The sequence below is a fragment of the Xenopus laevis genome, chromosome 2L (genome assembly GCF_017654675.1).
Source record: "Xenopus laevis strain J_2021 chromosome 2L, Xenopus_laevis_v10.1, whole genome shotgun sequence".
NCBI classification, from domain to species: Eukaryota; Metazoa; Chordata; class Amphibia; order Anura; family Pipidae; genus Xenopus; species Xenopus laevis.
This window is the reverse complement of record NC_054373.1, coordinates 107,334,537-107,349,046: the sequence shown is the minus strand read 5'-3', so window position 1 is coordinate 107,349,046 and position 14,510 is coordinate 107,334,537. Positions and strand designations below refer to the sequence as shown.

Below are 14,510 nucleotides of genomic sequence, written 5' to 3'. Positions count from 1 at the left end.
AGTCACTCCGGTGTTTTTTCTGGAGACGGTAATATTATGGATATTTAGACAGAATGTGAACAAGGTCACACAGCTAGATGGCGGGTTGAAGAAAACACTGTGCAAATAATGCCTACAGGGCAAATAATGCCTAAAAGGTCAACTTATACACTACTACAGCGGTAGTAAAATAAAAAAAGTAAAATAAAAAAAAATGAATATTAAAAAAAAAAAATTAAAGTTGGTGCTGCTGAACTACTAGGAGCAGCAGATTAGCACACCAGTCCCACTCCCCAACACTGCTAGACTAATAGCCCTGGGCTCTTATAGTAGTAGTAGTAGTAGTAGTAAAACAACAAAAAAATAAATAAAAGTAGTCCTTACAAGGACTACTGTTATTGCAGCAGTCAGCAGATGAGATCAGAAGCAGGACAGCTGCCCACTGCAGCTACATACAGAGCACTGCAGTAGAAGGTAGATTACTAGCCAGCAAAGCTACCTAAGCTAAAATGTCCCTCAAACCCCTGCAGACTTCTGTCCCTCCAATAACAGAGCAGTATCAAAACGATTACTAGCCAGCAAACTTTCAACTGTCCCTGAAATCACTAACAGGCAGCAGCTCTCTCCCTACACTATCTCTTCAGCACACACAGGCAGAGTGAAAAAACGCTGCAGGGCTTCGGTTTTTATAGGGAAGGGGAGTGGTCCAGGGGAGAGCTTCCTGATTGGCTGCCATGTACCTGCTGGTCTGGGGTGAGAGGGCAAAAAAAAGCGCCAACAATGGCGAACCCAAAATGGCGAACGTCGCGCGACGTTCGCGAACTTCCGGCGAGCGCGAACACCCGATGTTCGCGCGAACAAGTTCGCCGGCGAACAGTTCGCGACATCTCTAGTGAGGGGAAAAGAAGGTGGGCGTAAAAATTACAGCTTTGCTTAGGAAATTAACCCATTATTTACCCACAGGGTCTAGTGCAACTATAAAAATACATTATTGCATCAAAAACGTGTCTTATACAATGGTTATTAAAAACAATTAATACCAATTAATAACAATTACTAAAACTCCTCCAAAGTGTACAAAGTGCTTGTGTCTTCTTATGTATTATTATCCTTTAATCACCAAAGAAGTGCTGGTTAGACAACCACTGTTGTAGGCTTCAGAACAACCTGGTTAATAAAAACATATATACAATGAAAAGCCTAGTACTGCAATAAATTTTGCCTACTGGAGTATTCACTTGACACATTTGTAACATGCTTTAGCCCAGGGGTGTCCAACCTTTTGGCTTCCCTGGGCCACATTTGAAGAAGAAAAATTTTCTGGGGCCACACATGAAATACACAACACTTTTGATTTATAAAAATAAAGGAAATACACAGAAATTAACTACAATACCAGCTAGATAACCAGATTGAGCTAAGCTTCACGGGAACGAATAGCAAGAGCTATAAGGAAAATATGTACTATATTACCATTTATGGCTGCCAAATGTAAAACATAGCAGGCGATGGGAGAGGTGCCACTTAAAAATGCTTACCTACCTTTCCAAATAACGACCGAACGCTCACTTTCAGGTTGATCAGCTCAGTGTTTCTGCTGTAGGAAGCTGTGTACACCTCACAGGAACAAATAACTGTTTAAAAAAGGGAATGCTATGTAAAATGCCTGTTCATGGATGGCACACATCGCATACAAACAGGGTTGCCAGGTCTAATTTTCAAAACCAGCCCAAAAATAGCCAAGTGGCACTTCAAAGGTAGCCAAAAATAGCTCAATATTTGCAGTAAAAAAAGTCTCAAAAATAAATGAACGTATGTGAAAATATGCCTTTTTTAAATTTTCACTGTTTTGCTAATTTTCCAACAAAGCAAAATGGTAGGTACAGACTTGACCATCACCAGGGGCATAACTAAAAGAGGCCCAATTTGTAACTTGCGTATTTTCATAAAAAATTATTTATTTCACTGCACACACTGTGCTATGTTTGGGCTACTTTTGAAGTTGAATAAACAATTTATTTATAATTCATTTTTCAGTTACAAAATTAATTCTCTATTTTTGATACTATGAACTGTGAATTTAATTAAGAAGTGATTATTCATTGCAATGCACTTATAAGCTATTAAGTACATTTACCTCATAATTAATTATCTTAAAAAACAAATCAATTGATTATTGGGAATCACAGGGGGCTTGGGAATTCATTTCTTTTTAATTAATTTTTGTATTAATTCTAATTTATTGCACTGCTCTTTAATTAGCCTTATCCTACAGACCTACACACAGTGAATTTAGTAAAAATAATAATTCCAGAAAATTGTGGAATAGGTATATGGCCAAGGGGTGTTATTACACAAATCCCTACTTCCAAATTTATCATGTCAAATGCAAAGCACTAAGCCAGACTAAAACAGTTAAAAATTCTGTACCTGTAAAAATACTGTGCAGGTGTATTGTGCTGAACCAGGGGAGATGAGGTAATAATAATTGGTTGCTGTGGAGTGCAAGAGTGCCTGACTTGCCAGTAAGATGCAGGCTGAAGCTAGCCTTTTATTAGGCAGGTTTTGGGAGTTGCTCGCCACGTAGTTTTGGGAGTTGCGCTCTCTCTCTGTGCCTCACGCTGCCAGACAAGAGGGGGCAGGGCCCAGCAAAGCCAGGAAATTGGCGCCAAAAACACACGCTGCTAGCTAGCAGCAGCTAGCAGCCGTTGGGGAGACTGGAGAACACAGGCGGTGACTTCATTCGCAGAGCGCCGGTGCTGACATCACACGCAAAGCGCCGGCGCTGACGTCACACGCACCGCACGCACAGCACAGGGAAGCTGCAGCCAGCAAAGCTGTGGGGAGAGGAGGCGTGCCTTTGCTCTGACGCGCAACATGCCAAAAAGATTGCTTCCTGCTGGGCCACATGGATCTCCATTCAGGGCCGCATGCGGCCCGCGGCCCGCGGGTTGGACACCCCTGCTTTAGCCGCATAAACTGTTTCAATTCAAGTCACCTATTTGCAACAATGTCAAACAAAGCCCTCTATGTAACCACTTAGCATTCAGCAGTAAGCTTGTTTTCTTACCTATTGTAAGGTTAGGGCAGGATTCACTTGTATCTGTGGATTTAAAGCAGAATATATGTAATTAGCTTGTTATAAGAAGCATTTCACGCTCCATTGGTCATTTAATCCTGCTGGCTGCATGCTATCCAATTTCTTAATCCACACAGTTTCCCTCTGAAGGAGTGCTTTTTTTCTATCACCTCCTCTTGTTTGTTGTTTCACCACTTCTACAACTAACCACCTCAACTGAGCTACATTATGGTGGTATTCAGCAAAATGTCGGAACACTGCTGTATCTGTGCTAGTGTTTGGGGTAAAGTTTCTTATGTTCCCTTTATGTTCTTTTATTCTTTCCTTCACACTTCTTGAGGTCTGTCCTATATAAACCTTCCCACAGGGACATTTCAATAAATAAACCACTGAACTTGTATTACATGTAGCGTAATGCTTCATGCTGACTTTATATCCTTTAGTGGGATGACTAATATGCTTCCCTTTAATGACAGAAGAGCAGCATACGCAATTTAGGCATGGGAAGGTTCCGACTTGAGGGGTGCTATGAAAGATTGTTTGCATCCTGCATTTAGTTTCTAGTTCGGCTTTACAGAGTTTATCTTTAATCGACTTCCCTTTCCTATAGCAAAACATTGGTGCTAGAAAGTGCCTTGTCAGTACATAGGATTGGCCAGTATTTTTTAATGATAGACTCAATCTCCCTACTTTGTAGGCCAAATTGGCTAACAAAGGGAATCCTCTCCTGCCGTACTCTATTTCCCTTCTCTTTCAATAACACTTCCCTAGGTATTTCCCTGACCTCCTCAATCAGTTTTTCCAGTCCTTGTGGGGCATATCCCTTTTCCAAAAACCTATATTTCAGGGTTCGGGCGGCTTTCTCATACCCTTCTTCTTTGGATGCTATCCTTCTAGCCCTCAATAACTGGCCCTTTGGGATTCCTCTGATGCATTTTGGATTATGAAAGCTGCCTGTATGTAACAGATTGTTTCGATCCGTTGGCTTACAAAACAAATTTGTTACAATTACTCCCTCTTCAATAGTCATTTCTATGTCTAGAAAATGTAGTTTCTTTTTGGCAATCTCTATAGTAAATCTTATAGTGGGGTGGCTCCTGTTCGCTTTCTCGACCATTTCCTGGAATATCTTAATGTCTCCCTGCCATATCACCAGGATATCGTCGACAAATCTCTGATATAACAGAATATGTTGGCTATACTCATTTGCTAGGAACATCTTTTTTTCCAGCATATTCACAAATAAATTTGCAAATGATGGTGCCCCCAACGACGTCCCCTGGCATTGCCAAAAGAACTGTTCACCAAATTTAAAATAATTTTTAGTTAGCACAATTGTTAAACAGTCTATTTGGAAATAGAGTAGGCGTAGAGGGATATCTGTCTCAAATAGCGCGTTTTCAATGCAATTAATTCCCTCTTGCTGTGGGATCGCTGTAAATAAACTTTCGATATCAATGCTGCAGAGGAAGCATTCGTCACTTAAACCAGTAATATCCTTCAATTTACATAACAGGTCTGTGGTGTCTCTCAAGCATGTAGGAATTTGCTGCACAAGAGGTTGCAAATATGAATCCACGAACTTGGAAAGTGGTTCCAAGACTGACCCTATTCCCGATACTATGGGCCGTCCAGGAGGATCGTGCAGTCTTTTGTGTATTTTTGGTACAGTATACAGGACCGGTATGCGTGGATATGCTGTACTTAAAAATTCTGCCGTCCCCTTATCAATTATGCCATCATTCCATGCCTCCTGGACCATATTGTCAACCTCTTTTTTAATTTGTAAAGTAGGGTCATTGCCTATTATCTTATAATGTCCAGGGACTGCCAGCTGTCTCTGTATTTCATCTACATACTTGGCTTTATCCATCACTACGATAGCGCCACCCTTGTCAGCCTTCTTTATCACCAAATTGCTGTTGTTCTCTAAGGATTTTAAGGCTGTTCTTTCTCTCAGGGTGAGGTTATTCCTAGTGATGGCCCTCGACGCATTTTTTTCCCACACATGTTTAACATCATTTAGTACAACGTTCTCAAACATATTAATAGCCTGGTTATCTATGTCTGGCATATAACTGCTAGCTTTCCTTAACGTAACCTTTCTTTCATTAAGACATTGTTTATTATCAATAAATTGCATTTTTAGCTTAATGTTCCTTGTAAATTTCAAAAAGTCCACTTCCCAGTTTACAGGGTCACAGATATAAGTTGGGACAAAGCCTAACCCTTTATTTAATACAGTACTCTCGGCTGCAGTTAGTTCATGGGAGGAAAGGTTAACTATTAAATCCATTACCTCCTCTGCTGGCGTTTCCGATACGGGTACTGTTCTCTGGGTATTGGTTCTCTTGAATTTCTTCTTTTGCCATCGCTGTTCTCCCTTGGCATCCGCTCGCCTAAAAAAACTGAAGCTGAAGATGCGGTGCTGGTTTCCGAGTCGCTTGCCTGGCTTCCGCGTTCACTTAGTGGGGCTGCGCCGTGATTCATATTGCTTCCGTGTGCAGGACCTGGCAGTCCGCTCTCCTGTCCCCTGTAGCGTGGTGGGTATCTTTGGGATCGCTGCCGACGTCGGTCATCTTTCCACGTGTATACGCGGTTTAGCCTGTAGTCCTCCTCGTCGCGCTCCAGTTTGCTCTGCTTCCGTGCTTGTAACATCTTGCGGTATTTGCTGAGCGTCTCAGCTTGCTCCTCCAAGATGGCCACCGCCTTTCCTTGCCCGCATTGCTCAGTGAGTCTCGCCTTCTCCTCTGTGGTCTCCTGCCGTATACTGGTGAGTTTCTCTTGTGTCCGCTCTATGGTTAACACCATCAGATCCTGGCTACATTTGTTACAGATCGCTTCCCAGCGCTGCGCCATCAGGGTATCCTCAGTACAGAGCCCAGGCTTAAGATCCACTCTTAATCCACGAGGGATTTGCTGTGCCCTTACATACTGTGCCAATGCTGATATATGTTGCGACATGCTGATTTCCTTTTTCTGTAGGTTCAGAAGTTTAAGGCTATGATCTTTCGATTTATGGCGACCAGAGGTGGTGGGTTGGCTCATTTCCACACTATTTAGAATCCTCTGTATTTCATCTTCCTTGTATGCAAACATTTGCACTTTGTTGCTTGTACTTTGTGTGCTATATATACCTAACCCCCTTTTTTGTAGAGTTAACAATTCAGTTCCAAGTTGGACAACAGAAGAAGGGGTTAAATAGGACCAAAAGCCTCATGAACTGACATATAACCCCCATGACAAAACCAACATATTAAGGACAAACAAAGACCTAGGTATTAGTACATTTCAGTCATTATTGAGTTAATATCGATGAAGGCTCCTAGAAAGACTCTACCTGATTATCATCTGATTATCATCTGATTATATTCTTCTCTGTGGTTGGTTAGCCCTCCATCTGCCAATATACCCCAGAATCTGGAGTTGAAGATCGTCATTAATATCCGGTGTGAGGCCAGGCTGCACTGCAACATGACAAACACAATGCAGAGGTGCAAAACCTTCCAGGGCCAATAAAGCACAGCACCCCCAGTGAGTGAGAGGTATTGTAAGTGCAATTTCATCAACAACTTGGTAGAAGACATGCCTTCCCTTCCTTATTAGTTAATTGATTAACACACATTCAACCTCAAAGTCAGTCAGGTGCCATTAATTATAATCCCTGCCAAAAAAATCACTTAATTGAAGTAAAGTACAAGTCCCAAGAAGCATAATGCATGTATTGTTACAAGATTGTATCTAGTCTATGCCAAATACATGCACATTCCTTTAAAGGAATCTTTCAAATGGCTTTATAGAAAATATAACATACAGTATAACTTACTCACAAGCCAGCCCTCAGGCATTTGTTGTTGGGTGAAGAGGTGATTGGGAGCTGAGTGAGGGTGGATAGAAGCATCATGGACACTTCCAGGAAACACAGATTGTTGTAATGGGAGCACTTACAATGACGTTAGGGGAGGTGGTGTGTGATCAGTAGATGAATACAATCAACGAGTCATAAGTAATTAGGGAATTGTCCTATTTAAAAAAAGTCCTGCTTCAATGTTATCCACTCTGCCTGGGTTGAGGGTAACAAAATGAGCCTAGGCGATGGCCTCTTTTAAAGTAAAATAGCATCAGGTGTAGGTTTTTATTGGTAACCCAATGTTTTCCCAGCATTCCATGGACCCATTAACCATTTACTGAAGCCTAAGGATAGATAGGCTCAATCGAATATTCAAATTAAAAAAAACTTTGAATATTCGATTATCGAAGTGGGAGACGGAGCTTGGCAGGTCAAAGTTGGGGAATAAGTATTTTTTGAAAAAACTTAGAGCAAAGATTGATAAATTTTGAATCCTTCGATATTCGAATTCAATGGTCAAAGTCGAATAGAAGGATCACATAGTCGAAGGAAAAAAAGTTGGACTATTCCTTAGTCAAAGTACACAAAAATAGCTCGAAATTCAAAGTTTTTAACTACGAAAATCACTTCGACCCTTGATAAATCTGCCCCTTAATGTACCAAAAATAAAAAAACTAAGATTTATCTGCATGATTGTAAGTAAAAGTTTCAAGAATTTAATATGAAGATATAGGTTGATGCTTATTTAGGGAGGGTGATTCTGTAAATAAGGTCAATTAAACACAGGAATATGTTTTGAAATGGTGCATTTGTAGGGTTCTCAGTGTCAGTGTTTTATTGGCATCTTCATGTGTCTGATCTGTTCATTTTCATGTTCTGTTTATGAATTATAGGCCTACATACCCAACAGAAGAGGAAGATGAAAAGACTGTAGCAGAAGATGATGCTGAGTTGACTTTGAACAAAATTGAAGATGAAATTGCTGTGAGTATTTTATCGTTTTTTAGAATTTTAATGCAATTTGCATCCCTAAAGGCACATTAAGTTACTATAGATAAAGTATAGGGATTGTAAAGCATAAAGAAATCTGGAGAGTCTTCAAAAGTATGTAGTTTTTATTACCACACTACATGTTTCGGACCCAACTGGTCCTTCCTCTGGTGCATGTTACAAACAGTGTGAGAAAAAACAACTTTTAAGCACTTCATTACCCATAAACCCCACGTGTGTCTACAGCTCCATCTTGTGGCCAGTAAACAAAATGCATCAGCATATCTTTTACCAAAATAGTACTTCCAGTAGTGTAACAATACAGTTTCAATAAAGTTTCAATAACAATAGGTTATATCCTCACCATGGTTATTTAGTTATAATGTCAATTAGTTCAGTGTCATCTTGTTCGAATCAACTGTAAGAGATACACATAAAAAGTTTCAGTCAAGGATATAAAGGAATCTGTTCACAAAAAACATTTAAGACTCCAGGCCTCATTTTTCCCAAATGGTTCAATGCAATTCAACCTTTCCATCCATTTGGCCTCACATTGTGACAGTATTTTCTTTCTGTCAATTGCAGCCCGAAATATGTTGTGTACAGCATCTTAAATAAATATCAATCACAAGCAGTTAATCTGCGTTCGAGTGCTCTCCTCTATTAGAGGGGAATTGTGGAAGCACTCAAGGCTAAATCAAAATATATTCAAATATAATGGAAGTGCTACTTACAATGCACTTCCCTGGGCCCCTGTCTCATAAATAATTCAGTATAAATGCAAGTGCATATGTTAACAAAACAGGGGTTTTTAGTTACCAAAGTTATGATCATAAAATTGAAAAGCCACCATACCACGTCAAGGTAAACCCCATATGGCGGTCCCTAACTTGCTTACTTTAAAAAGAGATACTTCTCTGCATAATAGCATTACCTGTGTTCAGTGTGTGTTGAGCATTGGTTTCAATTTGAAGGCTGAATCCTCCCCCGCCAGTAAAGGCTTTTAAGAGAGAGAAATTGCCCAAACCAACGCCCATATTTAAAAGCGTAGGACCACCATTAATTTTAAGGGGGGGGTATGGGGTGCTATTGAAAAACCACATAAAGCTATGCCACAGCTTCAGGCCAATATACTATATTAGAGGGGAATTGTGGAAGCACTCAAGGCTAAATCAAAATATATTCAAATATAATGGAAGTGCTACTTACAATGCACTTCCCTGGGCCCCTGTCTCATAAATAATTCAGTCTAAATGCAAGTGCATATGTTAACAAACATATGTTAACAAAACAGGGGTTTTTAACTTCCATTATATTTAAATATATTTTGATTTAGCCTTGAGTGCTTCCACAATTTCCCTCTAATATAGTATATTGGCCTGAAGCTGTGGCATAGCTTCATGTGGTTTTTCAATAGCACCCCCATACCCACCCCTTAAAACTAATGGTGGTCCTACGCTTTTAAATGTGGGCGTTGGTTTGGCAATCCCTCTCTTTTAAAAGCCTTTACTGGCGGGGGAGGATTCAGCCTTCAAATTGAAACCAATGCTCAACATACACTGAACACAGGTAATGCTATTATGCAGAGAAATATTTCTTTTTAATAAGTAAGTTAGGGACCGCCATATGGGGTTTACCTTGACATGGTATGGTGGCTTTTCAATTTTATGATCATAACTTTGGTAACTAAAAACCCCTGTTTTGTAAACATGCACTTGCATTTATACTGAATTATTTATGAGACAGGGGCCCAGGGAAGTGCATTGTAAGTAGCACTTCCATTATATTTAAATATATTTTGATTTAGCCTTGAGTGCTTCCACAATTTCCCTCTAATATAGTATATTGGCCTGAAGCTGTGGCATAGCTTCATGTGGTTTTTCAATAGCACCCCATACCCACCCCTTAAAACTAATGGTGGTCCTACGCTTTTAAATGTGGGCGTTGGTTTGGCAATCCCTCTCTCTTAAAAGCCTTTACTGGCGGGGGAGGATTCAGCCTTCAAATTGAAACCAATGCTCAACATACACTGAACACAGGTAATGCTATTATGCAGAGAAATATTTCTTTTTAATAAGTAAGTTAGGGACCGCCATATGGGGTTTACCTTGACATGGTATGGTGGCTTTTCAATTTTATGATCATAACTTTGGTAACTAAAAACCCCTGTTTTGTAAACATGCACTTGCATTTATACTGAATTATTTATGAGACAGGGGCCCAGGGAAGTGCATTGTAAGTAGCACTTCCATTATATTTAAATATATTTTGATTTAGCCTTGAGTGCTTCCACAATTTCCCTCTAATCGAGTGCTCTCCTCTTCCTCACTGAAAGTCTAACAGTTTTGGATTTTCGGTACATCTATTTAAGAGGATTGATGCATTCATCTATAAATAGTTAATTGGCTGAGTGCGGATTCCCTCTCCTTCTACAACCCAATCGGTATTACATGTAAAATATTGTTTTATGAAAATCTTGTTACCATTATGTGGGTGTGTGATGTAGTCCCCCTTTATTATAGAGTCCAGCAACTGCAATTGAGTGAGGAAAAAGTACAATTTTTTTGAATACTTAAAGGAATAGTTCAGTGTGAAATGAAAAGTTGGATAAATACATAGGCTGTGCAAAATAAAAAATGTTTCTAATATAGTTAGTTAGGCAAAAATGTAATGTATAAAGGCTGGAGTGAACAGATGTCTAATAAAAGAGCCAGAATCCAACTTCCTGCTTTTCAGCTCTATAAGTCTGAGTTAGTCAGCGACTTGAAGGGGGGCCACATGGTACATTTCTGTTCAGTGAGTTTGCAATTGATCCTCAGCATTCAGCTCAGATTCAAAAGCAACAGATATGACCCATGTGGCCCCCCCTCAAGTTTCTGATTGGTTACTGCCTGGTAGCCAGGGTAACCAGTCAGTGTAAACCAAGAGAGCTGAAAAGCAGGAAGTAGTGATCTGACTGACATAAAATACATCAAATCACTCCAGACTTTATACATTACATTTTTGGCTAACTAACTATATTAGAAACATTTTTTATTTTGCACAGCCTGTCTATTTACACTGTTTTTATTTTTACACTGAACAATTCCTTTAAAGGAGAAAAGTGTTTTTTCTCAGAACAATCTACCAAATTTATGGTCTTTACCCAAAATGGACCAATGTTTTCTTATGATACCCTCAATTGGTTTACTCATGACCCCATACTTGGTCACAAATGGGATCCTTCTATCCCCTTTGGGTTGTTTCTTTTCTTGCAACAGCGCTGTCCTAGGTAGAGTATGTACTTCATCCCTTATTGCACACAACCTTTCTTAGTCATAACCCCGAGCTGTAAATTTATTTATCAGTTTACTAGATGCAAAGAAATCCAATACAAGATTTTTAAGTACTCCAAAAAATGGTACTTTTTCCTGCCTCAATTGCAGTTGCTGCCACTCTATAATAAAGGGGGACTACATCACCCACCCACATAATGGTAACAAGATTTTCATATAACAATATTTTATGTGTAATACCGATTGGGTTGTGTTCGCATTGAAGTGCCCTTGAGGTATGATTTATGTGGGACAAACCTCTCGAAATGTAAAATTATGGATAAGTGAACAAAAGAGGTCTATTAGTTCATTTAATCCAACAGAAAAGAAAACCCATACCCCGGTGGGAAAACATTTTTTTGAAGCTAAACATAATGCTGTAAGTCTGAGGTGGATGGTCCTTGAACCAATTGAGCACCCACAAAGGGGAGGTGACAGAAAGAAAATACTGTTACAATGTGAGGCCAAATAGATGGAAAGGTTAAATTGCATTGAACCATTTGGGAAAAATGAGGCCTGGAGTCTTAAATGTTTTTTGTGAACAGATTCCTTTATATCCTTGACTGAAACTTTATATGTGTATCTCTTACAGTTGATTCGAACAAGATGACACTGAACTAATGGACATTATAACTAAAAAACCATGGTGAGGATATAACCTATTGTTATTGAAACTTTATTGAAACTGTATTGTTACGCTACTGGAAGTACTATTGGTGTATTATTTGAATAGATGGCAACATAGTATTCATTTGTTAAAAGATATGCTGATGCATTTTGTTTACTGGCCCCACATGTAGACACGTGGGGTTTATGGGTAATGAAGTGTTTAAAAGTTGTTTTTTCTCACACTGTTTGTAACATGCACCAGAGGAAGGCCCAGTTGGGTCCGAAACATGAAGTACAGTAATAAAAACGACATACTTTTGAAGACTCTCCAGATTTCTTTATGCTATATGATACCGTTGTGGAGATGGCTACTCCATTCGTCTGTTGAAGAGTCTGACTAACCAAGTCAATTGGTGGATCACTGAGGAATAATTTCCAGTTTTTATAGGGATTGTAATACGAAACAATCCTATTTATGATTGAATATCTCATAGCTGTCTGGTCCCTAAAACTCCGCTTGGTCTGCCCACAAACTGATCACTCAAATTTTTTTCATGTTTTTGGCATTTGGACTTTAATAAATAACCCCCTAAGAGTTCAGTTTGGCAGAATGTATTGTGTTGTACATATTTGTTAAAGGGATACTGTCATGGGAAAACATGTTTTTTTCAAAACACATCAGTTAATAGTGCTACTCCAGCAGACTTCCACACTAAAATCCGATTCTCAAAAGAGCAAAAAAAAATTTTTATATTCAGTTTTGAAATCTGACATGGGGCTAGACACATTGTCAGTTTCCCAGCTGCCCCCAGTCATGTGAATTGTGCCTGCACTTTAGGATGGAACTACTTTCTGGCAGGCTGTTATTTCTCCTACTTAATGTAACATAGTAACATGGTAAGTAAGATTGAAAAAAGACACACATCCATCAAGTTCAACCTTTTAGGTTTTTTTTTGTACCTGCCTAACTGCTAGTTGATCCAGAGGAAGGCAAAAAACCCATCTGAAGCCTCTCCAATTTGCCTCAGATGGGGAAAAATTCCTTCCTGACTCCAAAATGGCAATCGGACTAGTCCCTGGATCAACTTGTACTATGAGCTATCTCCCATAACCCTGTATTCCCTTACTTGCTAAAAAGCAATCCAAACCCTTCTTAAAGCTATCTAATATATCAGACTGTACAACTGATTCAGGGAGAGAATTCCACATCTTCACAGCTCTCACTGTAAAAAAAGCCCTTCCGAATATTTAGGCGGAACCTCTTTTCTTCTAATCGGAATGGGTGACCTCGTGTCAGCTAGAAAGACGTACTGGTAAATAAAGCAGAGAGATTATTATATGATCCCCTTATATATCTATACATAGTTATCATATCACCCCTTAAGAGCCTCTTCTCCAGCTTGAACATCCACAATTTGGCCAGTCTTTCCTCATAGCTAAGATTTTCCATACCTTTTACCAGCTTAGTTGCTCTTCTCTGTACCCTCTCTAATACAATAATGTCCTGTTTGAGTGATGGAGACCAAAACTGTACGGCATATTCTAGATGGGACCTTACAAAGGCTCTATACAAGGTCCTTTTCCATAATGGATTTGCCTAGTGCAGTCCCATTAAGGGTATAAGTGGCTTGGATATTCTTACATCCCAGGTGCATGACTTTAGATTTATCAACATTGAATCTCATTTGCCACTTAGCTGCCCAGATTGCCAGTTTGTCAAGATCGTGTTGCAAGGATGCCACATCCTGGATGGAATTGATTGGGCTGGATAGTTTTGTGTCATCTGCAAACACTGATACATTACTTATAAAACCCTTCCCTAACTCATTAATGAACAAGTTAAATAAAAGTGGACCCAATACTGAGTCCTGAGGTACTCCACTAAGAACCTTACTCCAAGTAGAGAATGTACCATTAACAACCACCCTCTGTACCTGATCCTGTAGCCAGTATCCTTTCCAGGGCCGCCATCAGGGGGTCACAGGGGGGACAGTTGTCCCGGGTCTGCAGGATTTTCTGTCTAAGGGGGGGCCCGACCATGCTCACTTACTTGATCTCAGCTCAGCGTGCTGCCAGTAGGACGCTGCAGCTCGGTGCACGGAAGCTTTTCCCAATTAAGATTTCCTGTAACCTCATTGTTCCATTAAGAATAAGTCCTGGTAAATCCCTGTACAGTTTTACCCTGACTTATTTTTAAAGGACCACGAGGGTACAGGAAATCTTAATTGGAGAAAAGCTTCAGTGCACAGACCTGCAGTGTCCTACTGGCAGCACACTGAAAGCAGGGGGGCGGCTAATCAAGTAAGTGAAGAATGGCTGGGCCCCCCCTTAGACACAAAGCCCTGGCAAGTATCTTTTTTTAAAAATTTGGGGATATCTAGCCAATTTTTTTTTTACTTGCAGGAGGGCCCCTGATCACCAATTGATTTTTATAACTTGTGGGGGGGGGCAGGCTATCAATTTATTTTTTTTACTTGCAGGGGGGCCCCTGATCACCAATGGCTTTTATAACTTGTGGAGGGGGGGCAGGCTATCAATTTCTTTTTTTTACTTGCAGGGGGGCCCCTGATCACCAATGGCTTTTTATAACCTGTGGGGGGGCCCAGGCCATCAATTTTTTTTACTTGCAGGGGGGGGCGTAGATCACCAATGGCTTTTTATAACTTGTGGAGGGGGGGCCGAGGGCATC

General features: G+C 40.0%; 1 long non-coding RNA gene across 1 annotated transcript; it reads right to left on the bottom strand.

Moving 5' to 3' along the window:
- Positions 1–877: 877 nt before the first annotated feature.
- Positions 878–8,317, bottom strand: LOC121400013. Its single transcript, XR_005965473.1, has 4 exons — positions 8,263–8,317; positions 3,050–3,082; positions 1,522–1,613; positions 878–1,146 (listed from the first exon to the last, which is right to left on the bottom strand). It is a non-coding gene; the product is annotated as an uncharacterized LOC121400013 (long non-coding RNA).
- Positions 8,318–14,510: the final 6,193 nt, after the last annotated feature.